This window comes from Xenopus tropicalis, chromosome 4 (genome assembly GCF_000004195.4).
Source record: "Xenopus tropicalis strain Nigerian chromosome 4, UCB_Xtro_10.0, whole genome shotgun sequence".
Lineage (NCBI taxonomy): Eukaryota > Metazoa > Chordata > Amphibia > Anura > Pipidae > Xenopus > Xenopus tropicalis.
This window is the reverse complement of record NC_030680.2, coordinates 130,875,327-130,896,936: the sequence shown is the minus strand read 5'-3', so window position 1 is coordinate 130,896,936 and position 21,610 is coordinate 130,875,327. Positions and strand designations below refer to the sequence as shown.

The 21,610-nt window shown below is 41.7% G+C and overlaps 1 non-coding gene across 1 annotated transcript; it reads left to right on the top strand.

The window, feature by feature from the left end:
• The first annotated feature begins 6,111 nt into the window (after positions 1-6,111).
• On the top strand, positions 6,112-6,305 carry LOC116410568. The gene has a single exon (XR_004222483.1). It is a non-coding gene; the product is annotated as a U2 spliceosomal RNA (small nuclear RNA).
• Positions 6,306-21,610: the final 15,305 nt, after the last annotated feature.

Below are 21,610 nucleotides of genomic sequence, written 5' to 3'. Positions count from 1 at the left end.
ATCATCAGCTTTATTTTATCAGTTTCAGTAAAGGCTATCTATTGCATGTTCTTGTGTGTAAAGGTCCCCATACACCTTCAGATCCGCTCGCTTGACGATGTCGCCAAGCGAGCGGATCTTCTCCCGATATCCCCCACCTACAGTTGGGCGATATCGGGAGAATCCAGGCTAATTTGATCGTTTGGCCCTGGGGCCAAACAATCAAATTATAATGACGGATATAGGCAACGAGCCGCTGCGATCCCCGATCCGACTAGATTTTTAACCTGCCCGATCAATATCTGGCCAATTCCAGGTCAGATATCGGTCAGGCAGGCCCGTCGGAAGTGCCCATACACAGGCCGATTAGCTGCCGAATCAGTCTAACGGACCAATATCAGCAACTAGAATCGGCCCATGTATGGGGACCTTTAGAATCCCATTGGGCAACCATGGATCTATACCATACTAAAAGCTCATTTTAAAGTGAACTTCTCCTTTACTGGGTTTTACAAAGGTTTGCTGCACAACAGAGACAAAAAAGATATTATTCTTCAGCAAGGACTGGTAAAAGAACCAATCTTGGGCAATGCTCAGGGAACAGGAAGTGGTATCAATATGGAATGCAGTGACTGGCTAGAAGTGACCAATAAGGTGCTAGAATAAGCTGAAAAGCCATTGGATAAGCCCAGATTTAGTTAGACATTCAAATCTGCCTTAAAAAAAACTATACTGCCAAACAATGTAGGTACCCCCAAACAATGTTAGGTCACATCAGCCAATAAATGGACAGAGTACTGTCTTTTACTCCTATACTACTTCCTGTTACAGTTAGAGCTGCATTATTTCCTGTCAGGTGATCTCTGAGGGAGCACACAGACCATCACAATATGATGGCTCAGGGGAAAAGATGTTAAAGGGCAATATTTACTGTTATATATATTATTAAGTTTAATACAGGTATACCTGTTATCCAGAATGCTCGGGACCTGGGGTTTTCGGGAATAGGGGTCTTTCCATAATTCGGATCTCCTACCGTAAGTCTGCTAATAAAATTATTTAAACAGTAATTAAACCCAATAGGATTAAACCCAATAAGGATTAATTATATCTTAGTTGGGATAAAGCACAAGGTACTGTTTTATTATAAAGGGATAAGGATAAGGGTTCCAATGCCTATAACATAAATTTCAATAGGTTGTTTAATATGATATAAGCTATCTGTTTCTTGGGGTATAGTTTTCTTTAAAAGTTCAGAGGTAAATGAAAGAGAGGCTGTCACTAGTTCATGTCCCAGCTAAGCCTTACTCTGCTGTATTAAAACCTACCCATGAATATCTTCATGAGATTTTTAATCATTATTTAAATAGTACCGATAAGGCATGAGCAGGGGCAGGCCAAGCCGACCAGGCGCCCTAGGCAACCCGGTCGGCCAACTCCGCCCACCTCCCCCCCCCAACGTTGCATGCGTGCCAAAGCACAGGAGGCGGTGCAGGGGGGGGCGGGGCGATTAGATCGGTCATTGCCTCCGCCGCTAATGACAAGCGGCGGAGGCAATGACAAAGTAGCACTAGCTGCCTCTTCTGCCTACCCCTAGTTCCGGCCCTGGGCACGAGAGTTATATAAATGATAAATTATTTGAAATATTACCCCATAAACCCTAATTCATTGTTCCAAACTTTGGGGCTGATTTAAACCAAGCAGTAAGTGTTGTACTGAACCAGTTACACATAGCAGCCAATCAGCAATTCATTTTGAAAATAACAAATACCTGACTGATTACTATGGGTAGCAGCGTTAGTAGCAAAGATATTGGAAATCAGTCCCTTTGGGTGCTACTAAGGAAACTGTTCTTATGAAAATATAGCGTTATGAAATATTACGAGTGAAATAGAATAATGAGGTACATCATTTACGCGTTTGAAAAGCTTAACCAGAGAAAGCAGTCAGGTAAGGAGGAAGCAGATGTGAAGCCTCCGTGTGTGTGGCTGGGGCAGGCGAGTGTCAGGCAGTGGCTCGGGGATGGAACCTCTTGGGAAAATGCCAGCAAACTAAAGCTTAGGAAAAAGGAATATAACTGTAATTTGCAGATTGCCGGTTGCCAGTTTAATTGCTAGCTTGGCAGAGAAGATAAATAGAGTTAAATGCAAACAAACCCCCCCATTCACAGAATATAGACAGAAGGAAAGATATGAAAAAAGACAGCTTGGAGATAGGACAACAATTATAAAAGGGCAACAAAACAGATCATTAGGCTCAGGGACCCTTCTCTTATAGGCAAGTTAGTGACAACATGATAGACACACAGCAAAAATAAAAACATATCAGCAAAAAAAGCAGCTGCCTCCCAAAAGATGTTAATGCAGTGTAACTGGGGAAAGCAGGGCAATGGGGAGAATGCTGTAATTTAGACAGTTCTCAGACCCATCTTTTAACCAGGACAATAATAGAAATCTGCCCAGGGCCACGAGGGCACATTATACACCCAGCATGGCCCCAGCTGTTAGAAAGATTAAAGTGCAGTATTTGTGCACCGGGCATGCTAGCAAATGAGCCTGATGACGTCCTACTGTTAACCCTTTTGGCCTACGACTAACTACCATGTAGGTATAAAACGCATAGAGCTTTTTGTATTTGTAATTGGCAGTGCAGAATATGTTTATGCAGGATTAATACCCCATGGATATTGGGGCTTTTTCTGTGCTCTAATGCCAGTTGAGCACTAAATTATTGCAGGCAGACATACATCGCTACCTACCAATGCACCTTGGGAGATTATACTTATATTACTGTCAGGGTGCTTCTTCAGTAATCACTGGCATAACAGAAGTTGTGCTTTTACCAAAAAGTATACAAAATATTTTTTTAAACTGAGGGATATTTACACTTCAAAAGGTGTAAACTAAGGAGTGCAATCACTGCCCCAGTATCACAGGGGAGTCACTGCAAACTTTCAAGAAAAAAGCACTACAAAAATAAAGCACAAATTATTTTTATTAGTCCATCATATAAAACATACAAACCTTGCACTTCCTAGCAACCAAGTGCAGGGTTTGTATGTTTTATATGATGGACTAATAAACATAAATTTCGTTTTATTTTTGGAGTGCTTTTTCTTTTACCAAAAAGACCAGTACAAATCATTGTGCCCTACTGTACGGAATTTTGTGGAAGAACTTGTGGAGGGTCATGGGCATAATCACAATCATGGAGGTCCCCACAGATTCATTCAATTTCTATGAAGGGAGTTAGTCCTTGAACCCAGCGGTTGTCAATAATAATTACAGACTTGAAAAAGTAAAATCTCTAAAACTTAACTTTTTCCAGGAGGCACAAGGTACAGTGTAGAAAGAACCTGCGCAAAGCAACATGATTTTCCCCACAATGCACTTAGTTCCTCTGTGTTTGCACCTGCCCCTGTGAGGCACAAATCTGTGCGCCTCCTAAATCAGACACAGATTTGCCAATGACTCTTGAACACGGCCCTTGAGCATCCACATGCACACCCTTCCCAATTACACGGGTGCTAATGGTGCAAGGAAGACCTGCATCTGCTTCCTGCTCAGAGTCGCTATAGCATTACACCAGGAATAGGTGCAAGTGAAAGCAGTGGGGCCCTCTAATGGGCTTCCTTTTGCACCCATGTCTGCACCAGCATGTCTGCTTCCCCTTTATAAATGACCCAAAATGTTGTATATGTTGCAGTATGGACCTCATTCTCAATCCACTGATCTAATGGTCTTACGGTCAATATATGTGCAAGCCACCCATAATCACCAGTGGTACAGAGAGAGAGAGAGTGAGAAAGAGAGAGAGAGAGAGAGAGAGAGAAAGGGAAATATCACAGGAATAAGTACTGGAAAGTATCATTAAGTACTGTGGGTATCTTGGATTTGCCTGTTAAGTGAGGCTTTTGGTGCAAGGCAGGATTACTATTAATGATCTATTTTTTTAATTTCAAGATATTAAGTGCTAAAGTACTGTACATATGAATTAATTGTGTGCCACCTGCTGGTCACTTTCTGAACATGAAGTAGCCGGATGTTGCTGAGGAAGTTGTCAGGAGAAAGAAAGAGGTCTGATCTGATGTTCTTCTGGTTAGGAAAAACATTAGAAACCTCAGATAACTTTTCTCACGTCTTTCCTAGCCAGTAGAACATCAGATTAGCCATCTTTCTTTCTCCTGACAACTTCTTCACAACATCCTCGACTACTTCATATTCAGAAAGTGACCAACTGGTGGCGCTGTTTTGACATAATTCATTCATATGGACAGTGTTTTAAACCTTAATATTTAGGAATTAAAAAAAATAAATAAATAATGAATGTAAATTGCAAATTTTACATCAACCTTTTTTGAAGGTTTACTTATCCTTTAAAGGGAGAGTTCAGTGATACTGGAAGAAAGAAGAACAATGTAAAACACAATAAAAATCTAGAACAGAATAACTATAGCACCCATCATGAGTATCTATATTCTAATGGGATTCTGCTCTCTGACAGCTCCCTATAACAGAACAGGTGGGTGCCAGTGATGCCGATGCCAGATTGAATGTGGGAAGTTTCGAAGAGTGAACAGTTGGTGATGATAAGACAGAAGGTGGTGTTAGACTAAAACATGTGAGATTGGTATATGTAGGCAGGTCTGATGATAGCTTTGTATAAACATGGAGCACTTGAGAGCGTTGGGAAATCCTTATAAGTGTAACACAATTCCAGGGGGTTAGATGCTTCCAGTGGAGATGTGAATGATGGGAGGTCATGCTAAAGGAGGACAGAGTAAAGGATCAGAGTCAGAATAAAGGGTTCATTAAGGCATGAATAAATCAATAATTGAAATATTAATATCAGAGCAGTCAAGAGGTAAACAGGTGGTACATTAAGGCCCACAGCCAGGGTCGGACTGGGCCTCACCCGACCATTGCCGGCACCCCCCTGCCCGACCGCTCCTTACACACTCAGGGGAGGACGTCGGGTGGGGGTCCCCTGGGGGGGGTTAGGGGACGCGGCCGGTGGGGGGCACCTGCAGGGCCCCTGGGGTGGGAGCCTCGGTGGGCCCTTCACCCCCCAGTCCGACCCTGCCCACAGCTGTGGTCCCCTATTGGTACTTACATAAGACTTCTCTACTATGAGACAGACAATTGTAGACCAATAGAAGCAGGATTTGGGATTCTTGGGGTATAGACAGCACAAAAAAGAGCCAATTTGGACAAACTAGGTATATGCACAGAACCCACTCTCAGTAAAGGTATTTATATAGGATAGAACCGGATGAAAAGGCGTTTGGCTGAGCCGTAGTGTCTTCCTTACTGGAACTAAAAGGAATAATGCTATAACAAGTGAGAAACTGTGATATTAAAAATGTATGAGCATGAAACACAAATAAATGCCTGACATTACTACAATCATTATCATAGGCAGAAAACGACAGCTAATCCCAAATAAACCAATTCCCCGTTTCTCTATCAAATGAAACCTAAATGTTTAATATTTTCATAAACTCAGTGTATCTGTTTATGAATGGATTTCTCTACTGCATTATTCTGAAATGAATAAAAGAAAAGAGGTGAAAAGAAAAAGCAGTAAAACAGTTTATAGCCTGTGTTACACTGAAACAAGTTCATATAAAGCCAATGGCTGTCTGAGGATTCAGCAAGATGTCATCTGCCAGGGGTTTTGCTTGGAGCAGACAATAACAAATCGCGGTGCCTCCGCATTTGCTAAAGTTGTTAGCTTTTAAAGACCAGTAAGGGGTAAATATATATTATAAGAATTCATTATTTGATTTTTAACACTTTGAAAATAAAGTCCATTGCAGGCCTAAGCTCGAGCCCCTCCCCTGCCGATGGCTTATGTGGTTGCACACAAATATTTAAACAAGGGATTTCTAGGCTACAAAGAAAGCAGACCTAGCAGAACACCCACCAAGGCCGGGGTTGGTATTACCAATTTAATGCTAATATATTTGTTTGTATGTTTGTGATGTCCTTAAATGTAGCCCCTAGCCTGCCCACCGAAGCCCTCAATTCTCCACAATCTTTTCCTTTCCTCGATTCACCAGCCAGGCGTTAAGAAGAATTTTAAAAGGTAACAACCCTTGTAGTGATTGCACATCTGGCACATGTTCCCCCAGTCGCTTCTCAGCCTTTTGGCTAAGATCAAGTGTAGTATCTGTTCTTGGCTTGGGGGGGGGTACATCCTAGCTAAAGGATGTATGGAAGAATCCTCCTCATTGTCGGGGCAGAGAGGCACTTGATCCTGTAGCCAGGAGGCCGGATTGCATATGGAGCCTGAGTTGGTAGTGCCTCAGGCCTTGCAAACCTGTGGTGCCTTACTGCACGTGGCCTTTGGCACAGGTATTGGTCTGAGCGTATCCTCACTTCACATGCTTTCCACTTACTTTTATGTCCCTGTGCTTTTGGCTGCAGCATAAAATTTCTATAATTCTGGCCGATTGGCTGGGGCAGGTCACTGCACTTTTTATGAATTTTACCCCACCCTTATTTATTTTTTTAAGCACTTATTTATTGCATTTTTGCACTTTTTTGGATTGGGTTCAATACCATTCAGGGCTGCACTAATCTAGGGGGGATGTGTGGCCATTAGACTCCATCCCCCCCTGCAACTGGCCCCTGGAGTGGGCACAAACCATAATTGGGACCTCTTCGGAGGTCCACTTGTTTCCAGACCCCTTTTAAGTCTTTGCATGGGAGGGAGATGGAGAAAGGGGCTCCCCTAGCCTTGCGGCGAAGGAAGTCTGAAGACCCTTGCTTCTCTGTGCCATTAGGCCAGGGAGGTCGGGGATAAAGGGGCTCACCCTAGCCTTCGGGCGAAGGTGAGTCTATAGACTCGGTTTCACTTGCGCCTTTTGGCAGGTGTCCTGGGGTTTTATTTTGGGACTAAATGTCCCCATACACGTTAAGATCTCTCGCTTGGAGAGATCGCCAAGCAAGCAGATCTTCACCCGATATCCCCCATCTACGGGTGGGCAATATCGTGGAACATGTAGGCTAAATTCCCCCAGGGCCAAACGATCAAATTATATAGGCGGCAATGGGGCAGTCGGTTCGGGGACTGCATCAACGAGCAGATGTGGTCCCCGATCCGACTGAATCTTAACCTGGCCAATTTCAATAGAAAAAAACATGTTCCCCAGTCAAAGTAAATGACCCTCATATATCTCTTTGCTGTATAACAATATTTATATCATATACTTTTGACAACTACCTATGACTGATTTCAAACCAGGACCACATATACCAGTGCAATTCTTTCATCCCCTGCCTGCAAACATCTTGCAAGCCTAATCAAAACTTTATTCCAAAACTTCATTTCCGAAGCCTAAATTGTTTTTCTTGTTTCAATCGTCCATTTCTATTTTAATTGCAATGTGCCATATTTTGTAGCACAGTGTTTGGGTGAAGCTTGCCATGGTTTAATGAGGGTGACGCTTGCAGCCGGGAGATGTGGTCTAAAGGAGGTTGATTTCTGTGGAAGCTGCAAGAACATTAAAGGCAATTAGTATCTTTCCTTGCTCTGTGTTTTATTTATAAAGATAAACTGGCTTTTTACAAAGTCTGCTGAAAATATTGTGCAGTTGTATAATGGTTATATTAAATTCAGTAAACAGACCTGCATGAACCGGTTGAAGGCAATCTGTAGCACTCTTCTTCCCAGTCGGAGCACTATCAGTACTATCAGTAACATAAACATTTATGTAGACCCATGAAGCTCTAATGTGCTTCAAACAGAGACATGGATAATATAAGCATTACTGTACCATGCTTGCGTGGGTTTCCTCCACGTTTCCTCCCACACTCCGAAAACAGCAACCAGGCAGGTTAATTGGCTTCTGATAAACACTACCGTAGTGTCTGTCTTAGTAATAGGGACCTTAGACTGTAAGCTCCATTGGGACGACACTAAGGATGGTGCAGAATCTATGTAAAGGGCTACAGAGTATGTCTATGCTCTATTTAAAGAATATAATATTGACACATTAAAGAGATAAAAGAACAGGTCATTACTGCACAATAGTGGCTTGTTGCTGTCTCTGGAAAAGTCACCATTGTAAAAATGCATTTACCATCTTCCAAATGATTGCTTCTGTCTCGGAAAGTACTTATTCTTGTGCAAGCACCACCATACCTTTATTTGATTTTCTTCTTTCCCCTTATTTTACCACAAATGTATATAACCTAAATTTGGTTGGTTCCAAGTCTAGTATCCCAAAGCCCTAGGTTTTCCCACAACAAAAAGAAGCCATAAAAATGGAAGTCCCCTTTTCTGCTTAAGGGTCATAAAACAAAACTTGGTATGCATATGGATTATATGGAATCCACGTGACTAGTAAATACTTAGGGTGGCATTTACTCAGGGGTTTTTTTTTCAAGATTCATTTTTAGAAAAAATTAGTTTAGTAGTGGTTTCAAGAGACTTCTAAAACAACAAAAGAGAGTGCTGATAAATGGGCCTCAAAAATTAGTTCACAGACTTTAACATAAAATAGACCCCAAATGGTCATTTATCAACACTGGCAAATCCACCAATGAGCAGTAACCAACGGCAGCCAATCAAATTGTTGCTTTCATTTCTGTACCTGCATGTGGCTAAAAAAAGCTTATCACTAATTGCTAAGTATGAAATACAGCCCATGTCTGGCTGGTATAAAGTTTATACAGCCATGACCCACCCCTGGAATGAGAAGCAGAGGGTCCTTAATCTATACAACCTATAACTGTGCCTCCATGTTGTTAAGGGTAGGTCTCCATGGCAGCCTTTGGTAATGTCAAATTTCATCCAACAATAGAATATAGGAACTAAACATGGGATTAGAAGAAAAAGGAAAACTGAGCCACACAAGAGGGAAATATTGCTGGAGCTGCAGCTGAGATAAGTCACTGCCTGTATGCAGAGCAGTTTATTTAGAGAACTCTATTTTAGGTAGCAAAACGGAGAAAGAGAAATGAGCTTCTGTCTGCTGTCAGTAAAATTACAGTAAGTAGATACAAATTCAGAGGAACACAAATATTTATTACAGGGAATCAAGCTTCTCATTTAATTTAGCATAAAACTGAGGAAGCAATCATACTTCTCAATTACTTGGTTGCACTGCTGCTCATCGGCATTACTCAGTTGTAATGTCATCGAAAGTCGGAAAGAACCAAGGATACTGTGTTTGGACTCAATGATAGGTTGTCATTTGTAAATGCATTAGATGGACGCCTCTAGTCAAGTCAGTTATCCAGTAACACCAAAAATGATTTCTATATCTGTCTCTTTTAGGAAGCACATTTGGTTAAAAAACCATGTGTGTCACGGCTGGAAAAGCCTTCTGAAAGAAGCTACAGAGTTGGAACAGGAAGGGTAGAGAGCTGGGGTCTTTCCACCCTGGGATCTCCAAGAGAGGTCATCCAACAAGTCTCATTGGGAGTCAGCACCCCTGAAAGAGAAAAGATTGCGGACCATCTGTTGGAAAACCTCAGGGTTTCAGGAACAGTGTGAGTCCAGTTCTGGACCAGCTAGAGTCCAGAGGATACCTTTAAAAGTCCATTCAAATGTAGTGTTAAGTAGCTACACATAAAGGCAAGGCTTGAAAAAAAATCACAAAGTGTACGATGTCAATGATGATTTGTGAAGTGCGGAGAACCAGCTTCTGCAAAAGAATCAGTTCTCGATTGCTTCTTAATGCTGCAGCCAATTATTCCTGACATTTTTGCTCTCAAATGTTCCACAGAAGGAAAGGAACAACCGTAACGAAGACGCTACTCAGTGGGCCAACACTCTGGGCTCTGGCATTTCTTCTCTCTCCTGATGCAGAGAAGCATAGTGCGAGCTTCACACCCTTGAAAACTCTCTATATGTTCTTCCACCAGACTGTATAAAGCAGGCTCATTCTGCCCCTCATCAAAAATTATAAATGAATTAGAGAAAGCTATTCCCCTTTGAAAAGGAAAATATTTCCTGCATGTAGAATAAGTTGGTTTGGGTTTTTTTTTTGCTACCTACCTGTAACTAGACATTAAATTGTGATTTTGTAGCTTATTTTGTGCCCATAGCTTTAGCATCAGAGCACAAGCTGCTGTACTCTCTGCCTCAACTCGCTTAAACATCATTCAGTGATGACCACTGGGGCATTTTACTGTGATATTACTGTGATATTACTATGTACTCTAAACAGTCTCTGAGTAAGTGCAATAGTTACAGTTCTGGGGTGTGTTTCGCTATGGCAGGCCTGTGTTCCTCTGACCAATAGCATTAGCTTCTCAGCAGTGAGGTTTATAACACACCTTTAATAACAATTGTGATGCAAATTCCTATTCTACCAGGATGGATAGGAGGTCTGGACTGGTATTAAAAACAAACCCTGTTATTTCAAGTAGATAGAGGGCCAAAGAGGCACCCCCACAAGCCCACTAAACAGAGACTATATATTATATGGCATCTTATAGCAGCCCCTATGGCAATTGCCAGAATAGACAGATGAAGTAAGAGGAGCTCCTGCACAATTCTTGCCACACCCCTGCAGATGGTTAAATGTGGTCAACCGGCATCCATTTAGCCAATTGGTCAGATACCTGCTAGGGTCAGATATGCTCTGGCTGGTTATCCTCAATACTGATTGAAGGATTCACCCCTTTTATCCTGAATTCTGACCACTGTAATGCCTATACATGTAACTTGCCTCTGCTACCTGCACCCTTACTCTTCCAGCAGGTCCATGAGCCGTGACTCTCATGTCAACCCTCTTTTGTGGGTACTGGGATAATCTAACTCCTTTTTTTAGCCTCCACATTCAGTGAAACTGTAAAGTATGAAAGGATTCCATGGGTTGTTACCCAAGAAAGCATTGCCTATAATTGGCCATCGATCGCTTTAAACATTTATTACTGCATAGACCTAGCTCAACATCTGCTTTTATCTCATCCTTCTACATAGTTCTGTATCAGGGCCACAACATAAAGTAGGCTGAATTGACACTGTATAGACTGATTTTATTTTAGATTGGGATTTATTTAGATTGATATTACCAGGCTGTCGCTATGTAAGAGTCGGACTAATTTCAACCACGGGCAGTCAATAGGGTTCCAAGATCCAAATAAAAGTGATTTAAAACTTCATTGCAGAAGAAAATATATTCCTTCAAACTGAACCTTTTCCTAAATCAATGATCTCCGAGGCTACCTATTGCTGGCCCTTGTAGAACCTCTCTTATTTCTTCTCTAATTCCCATGATGAATGTGCTGTCACTGCTTCCTCTGGAGCAACAATTTACAGACTGATTACTCTTTTGGTTGAGAAAGCATTGCTTGTTACTGGAGATGGCTGAGTTTATTTGAACATAAGAAAATATAAGAGCCCCAACCCCTGTGGTTAATGTGCAGACTATGTCTCTAGAAATTGAGATTTGTTCTTTTTATGTTTGATATAGGATAGGTTCACCGTTCTGAGAACGCAGATTCTTATTGTAATATGGCAGGATGAGGCCTGAGTACCTTGGGCCACAACTGAAAATGTATGCAAAGTTTGGGGTCCCCTGTGTCTATTCAGTCTCCCTTCTTTTTCTTGGTCACTGGTATTTGTTCTGATGTTAGAGATCTAGAGTGTCCATTTGGAAGGAACCATCAGGCCTCATTTTAGGTAGGTAAGGTATTGTCCCTTATTTTGTTGTTCTTTGCTGGTTTTAAACCTGAGACCTGGTACTTTGCAGCCTTCTGCCCATATCTCTATCTTCCATAGACAATGTATATTGCCTTTTTTGGACTGAAGTCTTCCTCCTACTCCAGTCTGTGTCTCAGGTTTTGCAAATTGATCCCAGCTTAATTAACAATTGCAGTTCATTCTCAAAATCTTCCCAGCAGAGACCACCTATATTTACTCTTATGTTGCATTAAACCCTGGCCCATTTTATGGTCTACCTTCCTGCTGGTCACTCTGCTAGGGGTGGGTGCTTCTGTCATATTGTGCTTGATCTCTGTTAAATACTTTGGTCTGTTTTTAACACATTGGAGCTGCTTAACTCTTCACTTGCCTATTTACCCACAGTGTTCCAGTGTGTACCTTCTGCCTTTCAGGGGTTGCATTGGTAACCATGTCTGTGCTTCAAGTAAAGTGGGCCTGTTTTACAAGCATCTATCCTGGCAGTTTTCTAGCCAGTCTTCTGCTTGGCAGGGAAGTGCAAATCGTTCCATCTGGTATAGATTTGTGGCAAAATGTGCAGTTTTGCATGTGCCAAATATTTTCATTTGGCAAAATGTTGCCATTTCTTGAAGTCTCCTGAGGTTTTGTGAAATTTTCTGCAAAGCAAAATGGGGCAGTTTTACTTATCACTACCCCTTCTCCAAATTCTATGACCAGGGACCCCAGAGACTCTGTTGTGCCCCCAGGTTGTGACAGTAGAGTAGAGAGTACATCGGCCTTGTGTTCTCAGCGTCAGAGGAGCTCATAGACAACCTGGGACCAAACTGCAAACTCATCTTGCAGTTTGCACTTCGCCCTAAGAACTCCAAAGAAGCAACACACTGGAGGGGCCTCGTTTGGGGGTGAAATGGGAATCATCTGGAACCTTAAAGCATAAAAGCCGGAGCTTCAAGAAGCACAAGGGAACCTATAGGTGATGCCTGCTCTAGCGGGGTCCCCTTGCAGTTGTTGTCACTGCACCCTGCTATCTGTCACCCTCTATCCACCTTTCTTTCTCCTCAAATTGTTTATCCACTGTGGAGTAATAAGGAAACCTACCAACAGAGAGCTAATAACCAGTCACTAAGGCAGGTGGATTGGTTTTGCTGAGAGAGTTGAGGGAAGAAAGTTAACATTGTCTAATTTCACATTCTCCTCATTTCAAACAAAGCAGTCAGTTTCCCCCCGTAGCCTTGACAACGTATTGTATTACAGTGAAGTGCTAATAAGTATGTTTCATGTGTCTGTGAAAGAGTTTTTTTTATGTATGAGCTGGAAAAACTCTACTTGAGAAGTTCTGAACTGTCAATAAAATCTCCAGTGACTTTTTTTTTTACTGTATTTCCATTTCTCTGCTCAAGATAATGGCAGGTTCTACACGGGAGATAAATACAACTACTGGCAGTTATTAAACATTAGATACCTCTTGCACAGAGTGGCAATCATTGTGCATGCACCCATGGGTGCTTCTGCCATAAGGCGGAGGGGGGGGGGGCTGATTTACAAACTAGCTGGAAATGCAGTTGTGCTGAAATGGATGCAAATTTTTATTGATATCATTCCTTAAAGGGGAACTCCTGCCAACAACACAGAAACCCCTAATAGACCTATCCCTGTAATCTGTTCAGTTAAGGAGTTTGAACAAATACTATTTTTCTATTCTAAAATCTAGCTGCAAAACAGTTGTTTTCTTTCTGCATCATTTGAAATCCTGGCAGGGGAGGAGGGACTTAAACATTGATGTTACAAATTGTAACAACTTCTCCACAGCTTACAGACAGCATGCAGGAACTACATAACCCACAATGCATTGCACTGTGATGTTCCTTTCCTTATTGACATCATGTTTGCAGGGAATTGTGGGATTGGGAAGATGCAGGCTGAATGCAGGTTGAGGACAGTCAACTACTGTTAAATTTTTTGGGGGGTCTTAAATTAATAAGCCAGATCAGCAGAAGAACAGGCTTAAGTAACTGTTCCAAACCATATTATTACATTAAAATCATAAAAAAGCTGCATATTTTTAAATTGATGTATACTGCAAAGCTGCTTGATATTGTGTTTACTTTGCAAAAGTTGTGCTTGGGTGGAGTTCCCCTTTAAAGGTACTTGCATCCAAACACAGACCATGCACTTCCATCTTGTTGTGCCATTGTGTCTGTCCAGCATTCTGTCGAATTGTGTGTGAATCTGCCTATTTATATGGGTAGTTCCAGGGTTCCCACAGTGGGTTGCTTTAATAGACAGAATCACTTACAAACATCATTTAATGGTGAGTTTCAGAAGCAATGCAATCACACCCCTGAAATTGTTAGCCGCAATATGCATATGATTTGTTGCCACTTGCCTACGCAATTGCATCCAATTTGATACAACGGGTGCAACACCTGGTTGCAAATATGCTGGAATTAAATGGGAAAAATGCTGTATTTTGGGTGAATATGGCTATTGACTTCCAAAACTCAACTCAACTGAACACTGCTCTTGTGGTTGTAATTGGACTTTATGGCGAAAACCTTGCCTCAGGTGGCACATTATCAGCAAAAGGGCCACCTTGTTGCTATGCAAGCCCTTTTTGCCATAGTGTAACCTTCAGCCTGGATAGGTACAGTATGTGCTACATTATTGGTAGCCTGTGATTTTTTTGCCAACGATATACACAAATTGTTGGCAGGCAAAGAGTTAACCATGAATTCTGTTCTTTTTGCGTGTAGGGAGTAAGAGCGCAATTGCTAGCGATCTGGTCTGCCGACTAAAGGTGGCCATACACGGGCCGATTCTAGCTGCCGATATCGGTCCCTTAGACCGACTCGGCAGCTTATCGACCCATGTATGGGCACTAACGACGGGCCTGCCCCACCGATATCTGGCCTGAAATTGGGCAGATCTTGATAGGGCAGGTTTAACCGTCATACTAATTTGATCGTTTGGCCCCAGGCTTGTGGGGGGAATGCCAATTAGTCTGAATGCCAAGAATCCAACTTTATATTGACATTTTTAGGTGGGTTCTGATCCGTTAACAGGCACAAGGATTTTAAAAGAGCAAACCGCATTCTTACTAAAGGGCAAGCTGGATTATAGCCATTGTGCATGTAGAACAATGTATTTATATGAAGGCTCATGCAGGGTCACATCTAGTCTATAAGTAGACTTAAGGAGATCTTAGCATGTATGGCCTCCTTAAGTCTACTTATAGACTAGATGTGACCCTGCATGAGCCTTCATATAAATACATTGTTCTACACGCACAATGGCTCTACTCCAGCTTGCCCTTTAGTACGAACGCGGTTTGCTCTTTTAAAATCCTTGTTAACGGATCAGAACCCACCTAAAAAATGTGAATATAAAGTTGGATTCTTGGCATTCAGACTAGCTGGCATTCCCCCCACAAGTTGGCATTTAAACAGCCATGCTTAGAGCTCACTTTGTCTTTTGCTGCGCCATTGGCAGTTATTCTGTTTAAATTAGTGCGGCGAATGATAAGGCTCTGTCAGAGTTTCACTAGAGAATGTGACAGAAAATAAAGGCATCAGATGTGGAGAGATGAAAGGAGATGGAAAAAAGGCAAAACATATTCAGACAGAGGCTTCTTTCTTTTACACATAATTACAGCCCAAAAACTGGGGACAGGGACGTACTTTCAAATATAGACTGGCACAAAGGCAAGGCAGGGCCTACAGAGACTGCCAGGGAGTAGTTGCGGCATCCAAGGAGCACAATAACTGTATTTTCTCCGCTTTGTTTTGACATTTTTATTCATTTATGGATGAAATACAGTCAGTGGGGATAATTTATTATGTGCCCATGCTGCTTGTCCAATATCGTTCATAGGATGGTGCTAATCTGTGCCCCTGAGCACATTGTGTTATGGCAGCAGTGCTAAAAGCTGTCTGTCTGGGCACAACATATAAGGTTATTATGCACCCCCCTAATAAAATGTGTGCTTTCAAGATCAACACTTATAATTTGTTTCCATTAAGACTGTATTTTCCAGGAACACTTCTTGCTCTGCTACAGCAGAGGGAACCCTTGTGCCCAGCTAGGGTAGGACCTTTAACCTGATGCACCAGTTTCTATGTGCAGGACTAAGTGAATGTTCCTGTTCAGTGATGAGTGAATCTGTCTAATTTTGCTCTACTAAAAAATGTGCGCAAACCTGCTACCACACAACTTTGTTGTCACACGCAACTTTCTTGATGCAACCGTGACTTTTTTTTTTTGTGAATTCCAGGACTGAAGAAAACAAGATTAAAATAATGTATGCAGTGTAAGGGAAGTTTATCTTGTTTGACAGACACAATTGAAAACAGTTTGGAATTATTTCTTAGGGTGAAAGGTCCCCTTTAATGCTGGTTATAGACACCTTTATGCAGCAAGATAGCAGTTATACTGCTTATATTCATATGATTACAGGTATGGGATCCCGATATCCAGAAAGTTCAGAATTACGGAAAGGCCATCTCCCACTCCACTATAAGCAAATAATTCTAATTTTTAAAAATGATTACTTTTTTCTCTGTAATTATAACAGTAACTTGTACTTGATCCCAACTAAGATATAATTACCCCTTATTGGGGGCAGAACAGCCCTATTGGGTTTATTTCATGGTTAAATGATTCCCTTTTCTCTGTAATAATAAAACAGTACCTGTACTTGATCCCAACTAAGATATAATTACCCCTTATTGGGGCAGAACATCCCTATTGGGTTTATTTCATGGTTAAATGATTCCCTTTTCTCTGTAATAATAAAACAGTACCTGTACTTGATCCCAACTAAGATATAATTACCCCTTATTGGGGGCAGAACAGCCCTATTGGGTTTATTTCATGGTTAAATGATTCCCTTTTCTCTGTAATAATAAAACAGTACCTGTACTTGATCCCAACTAAGATATAATTACCCCTTATTGGGGGCAGAACAGCCCTATTGGGTTTATTTAATGGTTAAACGATTCCCTTTTCTCTGTAATAATAAAACAGTACCTGTACCTGATCCCAACTAAGATATAATTAATCCTTATTGGAGGCATAACAAGCTTATTGGGTTTATTCAATATTTAAATGATTGTTAGTAGACTTAAGCTATGGAGATCCAAATTACGGAAACATCCCTTATCCGGAAAACCCCAGGTCCCGAGCATTCTGGATAACAAGTCCCATACATGTACTACCTGTATAATAATTACTGTTTTATAAAACTGGTTATTTTATTTGTGATGATAGCTATAAGATATATTATTTATATCTCATAAAATATATATATATTTATAAGATATACCTGTATATATTACTTTCTCAACTCAACAATATCAAAGGCCATGTATTTCCCACTTATTGGTCTATATGCCATACCCAATACAAATCCAATACTCACTTAAGCAAACTATATTGTCTGAAACTATATTGTCTGATCAAGCAGAGTGAGATTTATCTTCATTTCTAGAGAAGGCAAGCAGTAAGTGTGTAGGTGTCAGTGAATTCTTGGCTCAGGCTGGAAGGAACCTGGACAAGTGATGGGGCCAGTAGCCACCATGAGCCCCTGCAGCAGTTTAAGCAGTTTAAGCAGAAAGACTCACACAGAATGGAGCAGGCAAATAAAGTTCTAGTCTGTCGATCCAGGAAGAGAGTTCAGCATCCCTGGGCTTATGCCATTCTCTCTGATAGGTACTCTGTGTGATGAATGGTTCTTCATTTATTTCACTTGAAACCTCCTCTCAAAAAATTAATTAAAATTAAAAGAGGAAAAGGCCACTACTTATCTCCAACCGGTGGGTGTCTAATGAGCCTGGCAGGCACCTGTAGAGATCTCGCAGTGTGACATTATCGACGCTTATCTGTCTAATTAGTATTCAAGTAAATCTTCCTGTACTACAGAGAACACAGGAAGCGTCAGACCCCACCTCCATTAATTCCAAGAAGGAACGTACTATGAGGCCAGTGTGCCGTGCATCCCTAGAGGTGTCTGATCTATTATATTTTGTATTGTATGCTTTCTGTTGTGTGTGCTACCTGTTTATCTGCTGCATGTATAATGTAATTGATACCCTGTATGTCAAGCTTATATAACCCTGCAATGAGCTGTCTGGTGGCGTTTGAGCTAAACAGTACCTTGCTTTTTAAATCCCTGTTTGTGACCATTATTATTATTATTATTATTAACATTTATTTATAAAGTGCCAACATATTCTGCAGCGCTGTACAATAATTATATGGACATGTCAGACACTAATATATTTAAATCTCCAAGGGATCAAGGGATTTGTGGATTCTGGCAAAAGCCGGGGGGCTACTGTAAGTTGCCATATAGACAATCACTATGTAATGGGGCTGTGAGGGCTGCCTGGGCATCTATAAACTTGAAGTGCCAGTGTCAGGGCCTAGTTTGAATCCAAGCCCAGATCTGAAGGGATCCCATGCCAGTGTAGGGAACTGTTAAATTGTACCTTTTCTAACTCTGTGGTCCCCTCGTGTTGGACAGCTATGAAGGGTCATTAATGTAATGGGAAGTAAGTCCCTTGTTCCTGGGTCATAGAATGACCCCTTGTGCAGTTCCACAGTTTGGCGTTAGGTGGCACTGTGATATAAAAGGCTGAGCAGCCATGAGGCTGGAGGCCATTTTGTGAAGCTCTGAGATACTGGTAGGTTCAGAAAGAATATTTGGAGGGTAGTAGTCAGCATCAAGCCTTGTGATTAGTTAGAAGTAGTGCAGGTTCCCCAATGGCCACTTTCCATAGGCATATCTTGGTACAGAAGAACAGGAAGAGCACCTCTTGTCTTTGTAGATTAAAATGCCTTTATTGCAAAGTTTTTTTTGCCCCAAAAAACTTTGCAATAAAGGCATTTTAATCTACAAAGACAAGAGGTGCTCTTCCTGTTCTTCTGTACCAGGTTCAGAAAGAATAGTCAGCTCTTGTTATAGGTCACACTAGGTGTGATAGACAGGCAGGGCTATTTTGTGAGCAGCATTTTGGCTCCAACCAGGAATTGTAGAGGGATTATAATCCCGGGTATAATACTGCCCAGAGTAGGGTTAACAGTGTACAGACCTAGGGTTAGATAGTGATCACCCAGGTTCCACTGGAAGCATATACCTGAAAGCTGGGAGTTAACCCATTGTGCCCTGCAGCTAAAGAGTTATTGTAGCCATTCGTTGTAAGTACTGCCTATTCTGTGAGATGCTACTACCTACCTGAACTGTAAATAAACAGTTCATGCTTTCAAGGATAAGAACCACTGGTGCCCATTTATTGAGAAAAACAACACATATCTACCTGGCCTCCATACCAAGCGAGGGCTCACCCCTAAAGGATACAGTCTCATCTGGGATAAAATACGGTGTAGCTTGTTGTAATAGAAGGGCTAATTTACTATAAGCTTACACCAGCAAGCTTTGGGGTCCAGGACCACAGCCTTCTCTGTGCTGCTTTCAAAACTAGACCTGGTCATAATAAAGTGTATAAACTGGAAAAGTTTAAACCAATGTCAGATGTAGCATCCATGGACCAGCTGTATGCTGAAATGTGTATCTTTGGGCTAAAAACCCCAGTGACAGGTGGCTGCCATTAAACATTAATATTAATCTGTGGACAACCGTAAATCATCACAAGGATGATTTAATTGGTTACCAGACTCCCCCTTCCCCCCGGGGTGTTGACTGTACAGTTTATGTATTATTATCCAGTGCTTTTCATGCTTCAGGTGCTCCTCTCTTCTCCATGATGGATTTCCCTGTCTCCCTTCACCTCTCTCCGTTTCTGGGCCCCCTCCTTTATTTACATCCACAGCTTAGCTTGGGCCTAATAAAGTCTTCTCACCCTTCTCCATGGACGCGGCATTTCTGTAGAATGTAATCTAACAGTGACAAGTTGTCACAGCAGTAAAGCAGCCAGCCATGGCCCACGTAGGCTCTAATCTCATCGTTCCCAGAAGGAAGAGAGAGGAAAGGGTGCCGGACTTCGAAGGCTGGAGCTGGTATCTGCATTCTTTTATCTTTTTCTCCTCCTTTTTCTGCTCTGGTAATGGAGACTGACAGCAAACTAGCTGTATAATTGAGTTCAGTACCCTTTAGGCTAATGCATAATTCTGCCATTGATTTGGAGAATGGGACCAGCTAAGGGACAGAACACACTGATCCAGAGATCTCTGCACGATACAGTATAGGATCATCAGAACAAGAATCAGAAAATAAAGTAGTCTGTGCCCTGAGAAAGGAATGTGCAATGTCACTTGGGTGCCTTTGCATAAGAGACCAATGGGCTTTTTGTTTTTCTAGATGGAGGGGGGCATGCTGAGTACTCAAGGCGGCTGGGCTCTGGTGGCTACTTCTCTAATCATAACGTTGTAAAACAATATATATTTTTTCTATTTCTGACCTATAGGCCACAATACGGTGATATGCTGCTATCACTTATGCCACAAACATTTTCAAACTCTCCAAACATGAAAATATCTGCCTAAGCCCAATTAGTAGTTCAACTGATGATGATCTTTAACTCCCAGCACCTTTAGTCAACCAACTTGTTTACATTTGGGAAGCCTCCTATGCATCATCTGTTCCCCTAATCTCCAATATGCTCCTCAGGTCCATGCTCAATATCAGAGATTACATATGCTGTACGTTTCCTGATGTCAAGTCACATGGCAACAAGACCTGTATTATATGTATTTTATACATGTACCTATATACAAAGGTGCATTACATCAAGGAGGTGACAGCTTCCATGATCTTTATCACTGAAGAGTGCAACTGTACTGATCCCAGTGACTCCTATGTTCTATGTTATACACGTATGGAACATGTTATCCAGAATGCTTGGGACCTGGGGTTTTCCGGATAAGGGATCTTTCTGTAATTTGGATCTCCATAACTTAAGTCTGCTAAAAATCATTTAAATTTGGAATAAACCCAATAGGCTCGTTTTGCATTCAATAAAGGTTAATTGTATCTTAGTTGGGATCAAGTACAGGTACTGTTTTATTATTACAGAGAAAAGGGAATCATTTAACCATTAAATAAACCCAATAGGGCTGTTCTGCCCCAATAAGGGGTAATTATATCTTAGTCGGGATCAAGTACAAGGTACTGTTTTATTATTACAGAGAAAAGGGAAATCCTTTTTAAAAATTAGTCTATAGGAGATGGCCTTTCCGTAATTCTGAACTTTCTGGATAACTGATTTCCAGATAAGGGATCCCATGCCTGTACTGACAAAAAAATTAATGGACACAAGTACACATGAAGTACAAGGTGCAAAACCCACACACAATTGTTTTTACCCATAATGCAGCATTATTCTCCTGAATTCTAGTATAAAGTAACCTGTATTACAGCTAACTTATGCATCAGTTTGGGTGCTCGTCGTGTTACCAGCATGGCAATGTAGGCATGCAATGTATTAGGTGCAAGCCAGCTGCATGTGTAAATGCACCATGCAGATAGAGCCTTGGCAGGCAAGCGTCTCTGCGCATTCTACTTTGGACCTTACAATGTTTTCAGCAACGCAGACACAACCAGCAATGTGGTGCCCCTTATTAGGGGTCATCTAACGCTCATCATAACCCATATATGCCACCCCTATCCCCACCTGCCAGGCCACTAGAATGTTTCTCTCACTCTCCAGGAGTAGAGATGTAGCGAACTGTTTGCCGGCGAACTAATTCGCGCGAACATCGGGTGTTCGCAAGTTCGCGAACTTTTCGCGTATGTTTGCAATTTGGGTTCGCGTGGCGTTTTTCCGCTGCGTTTTTTCTCGGCCTAAAAACGCAGCACAAGCCACACATGGCGTTTTCAGCAAATCCTGTTTCCATGGTGCTAATAGCGCGAAATAGCAAAAAACGCCGCGTATTTCCGCTAGGTCTGCCAGCTGCCTTTGCGGTTTTACACAACGCTGTGTCAACAAAGTATTTTTCAGAGAAATTTTTGCCCTTGATCCCCCTCCTGCATGCCACT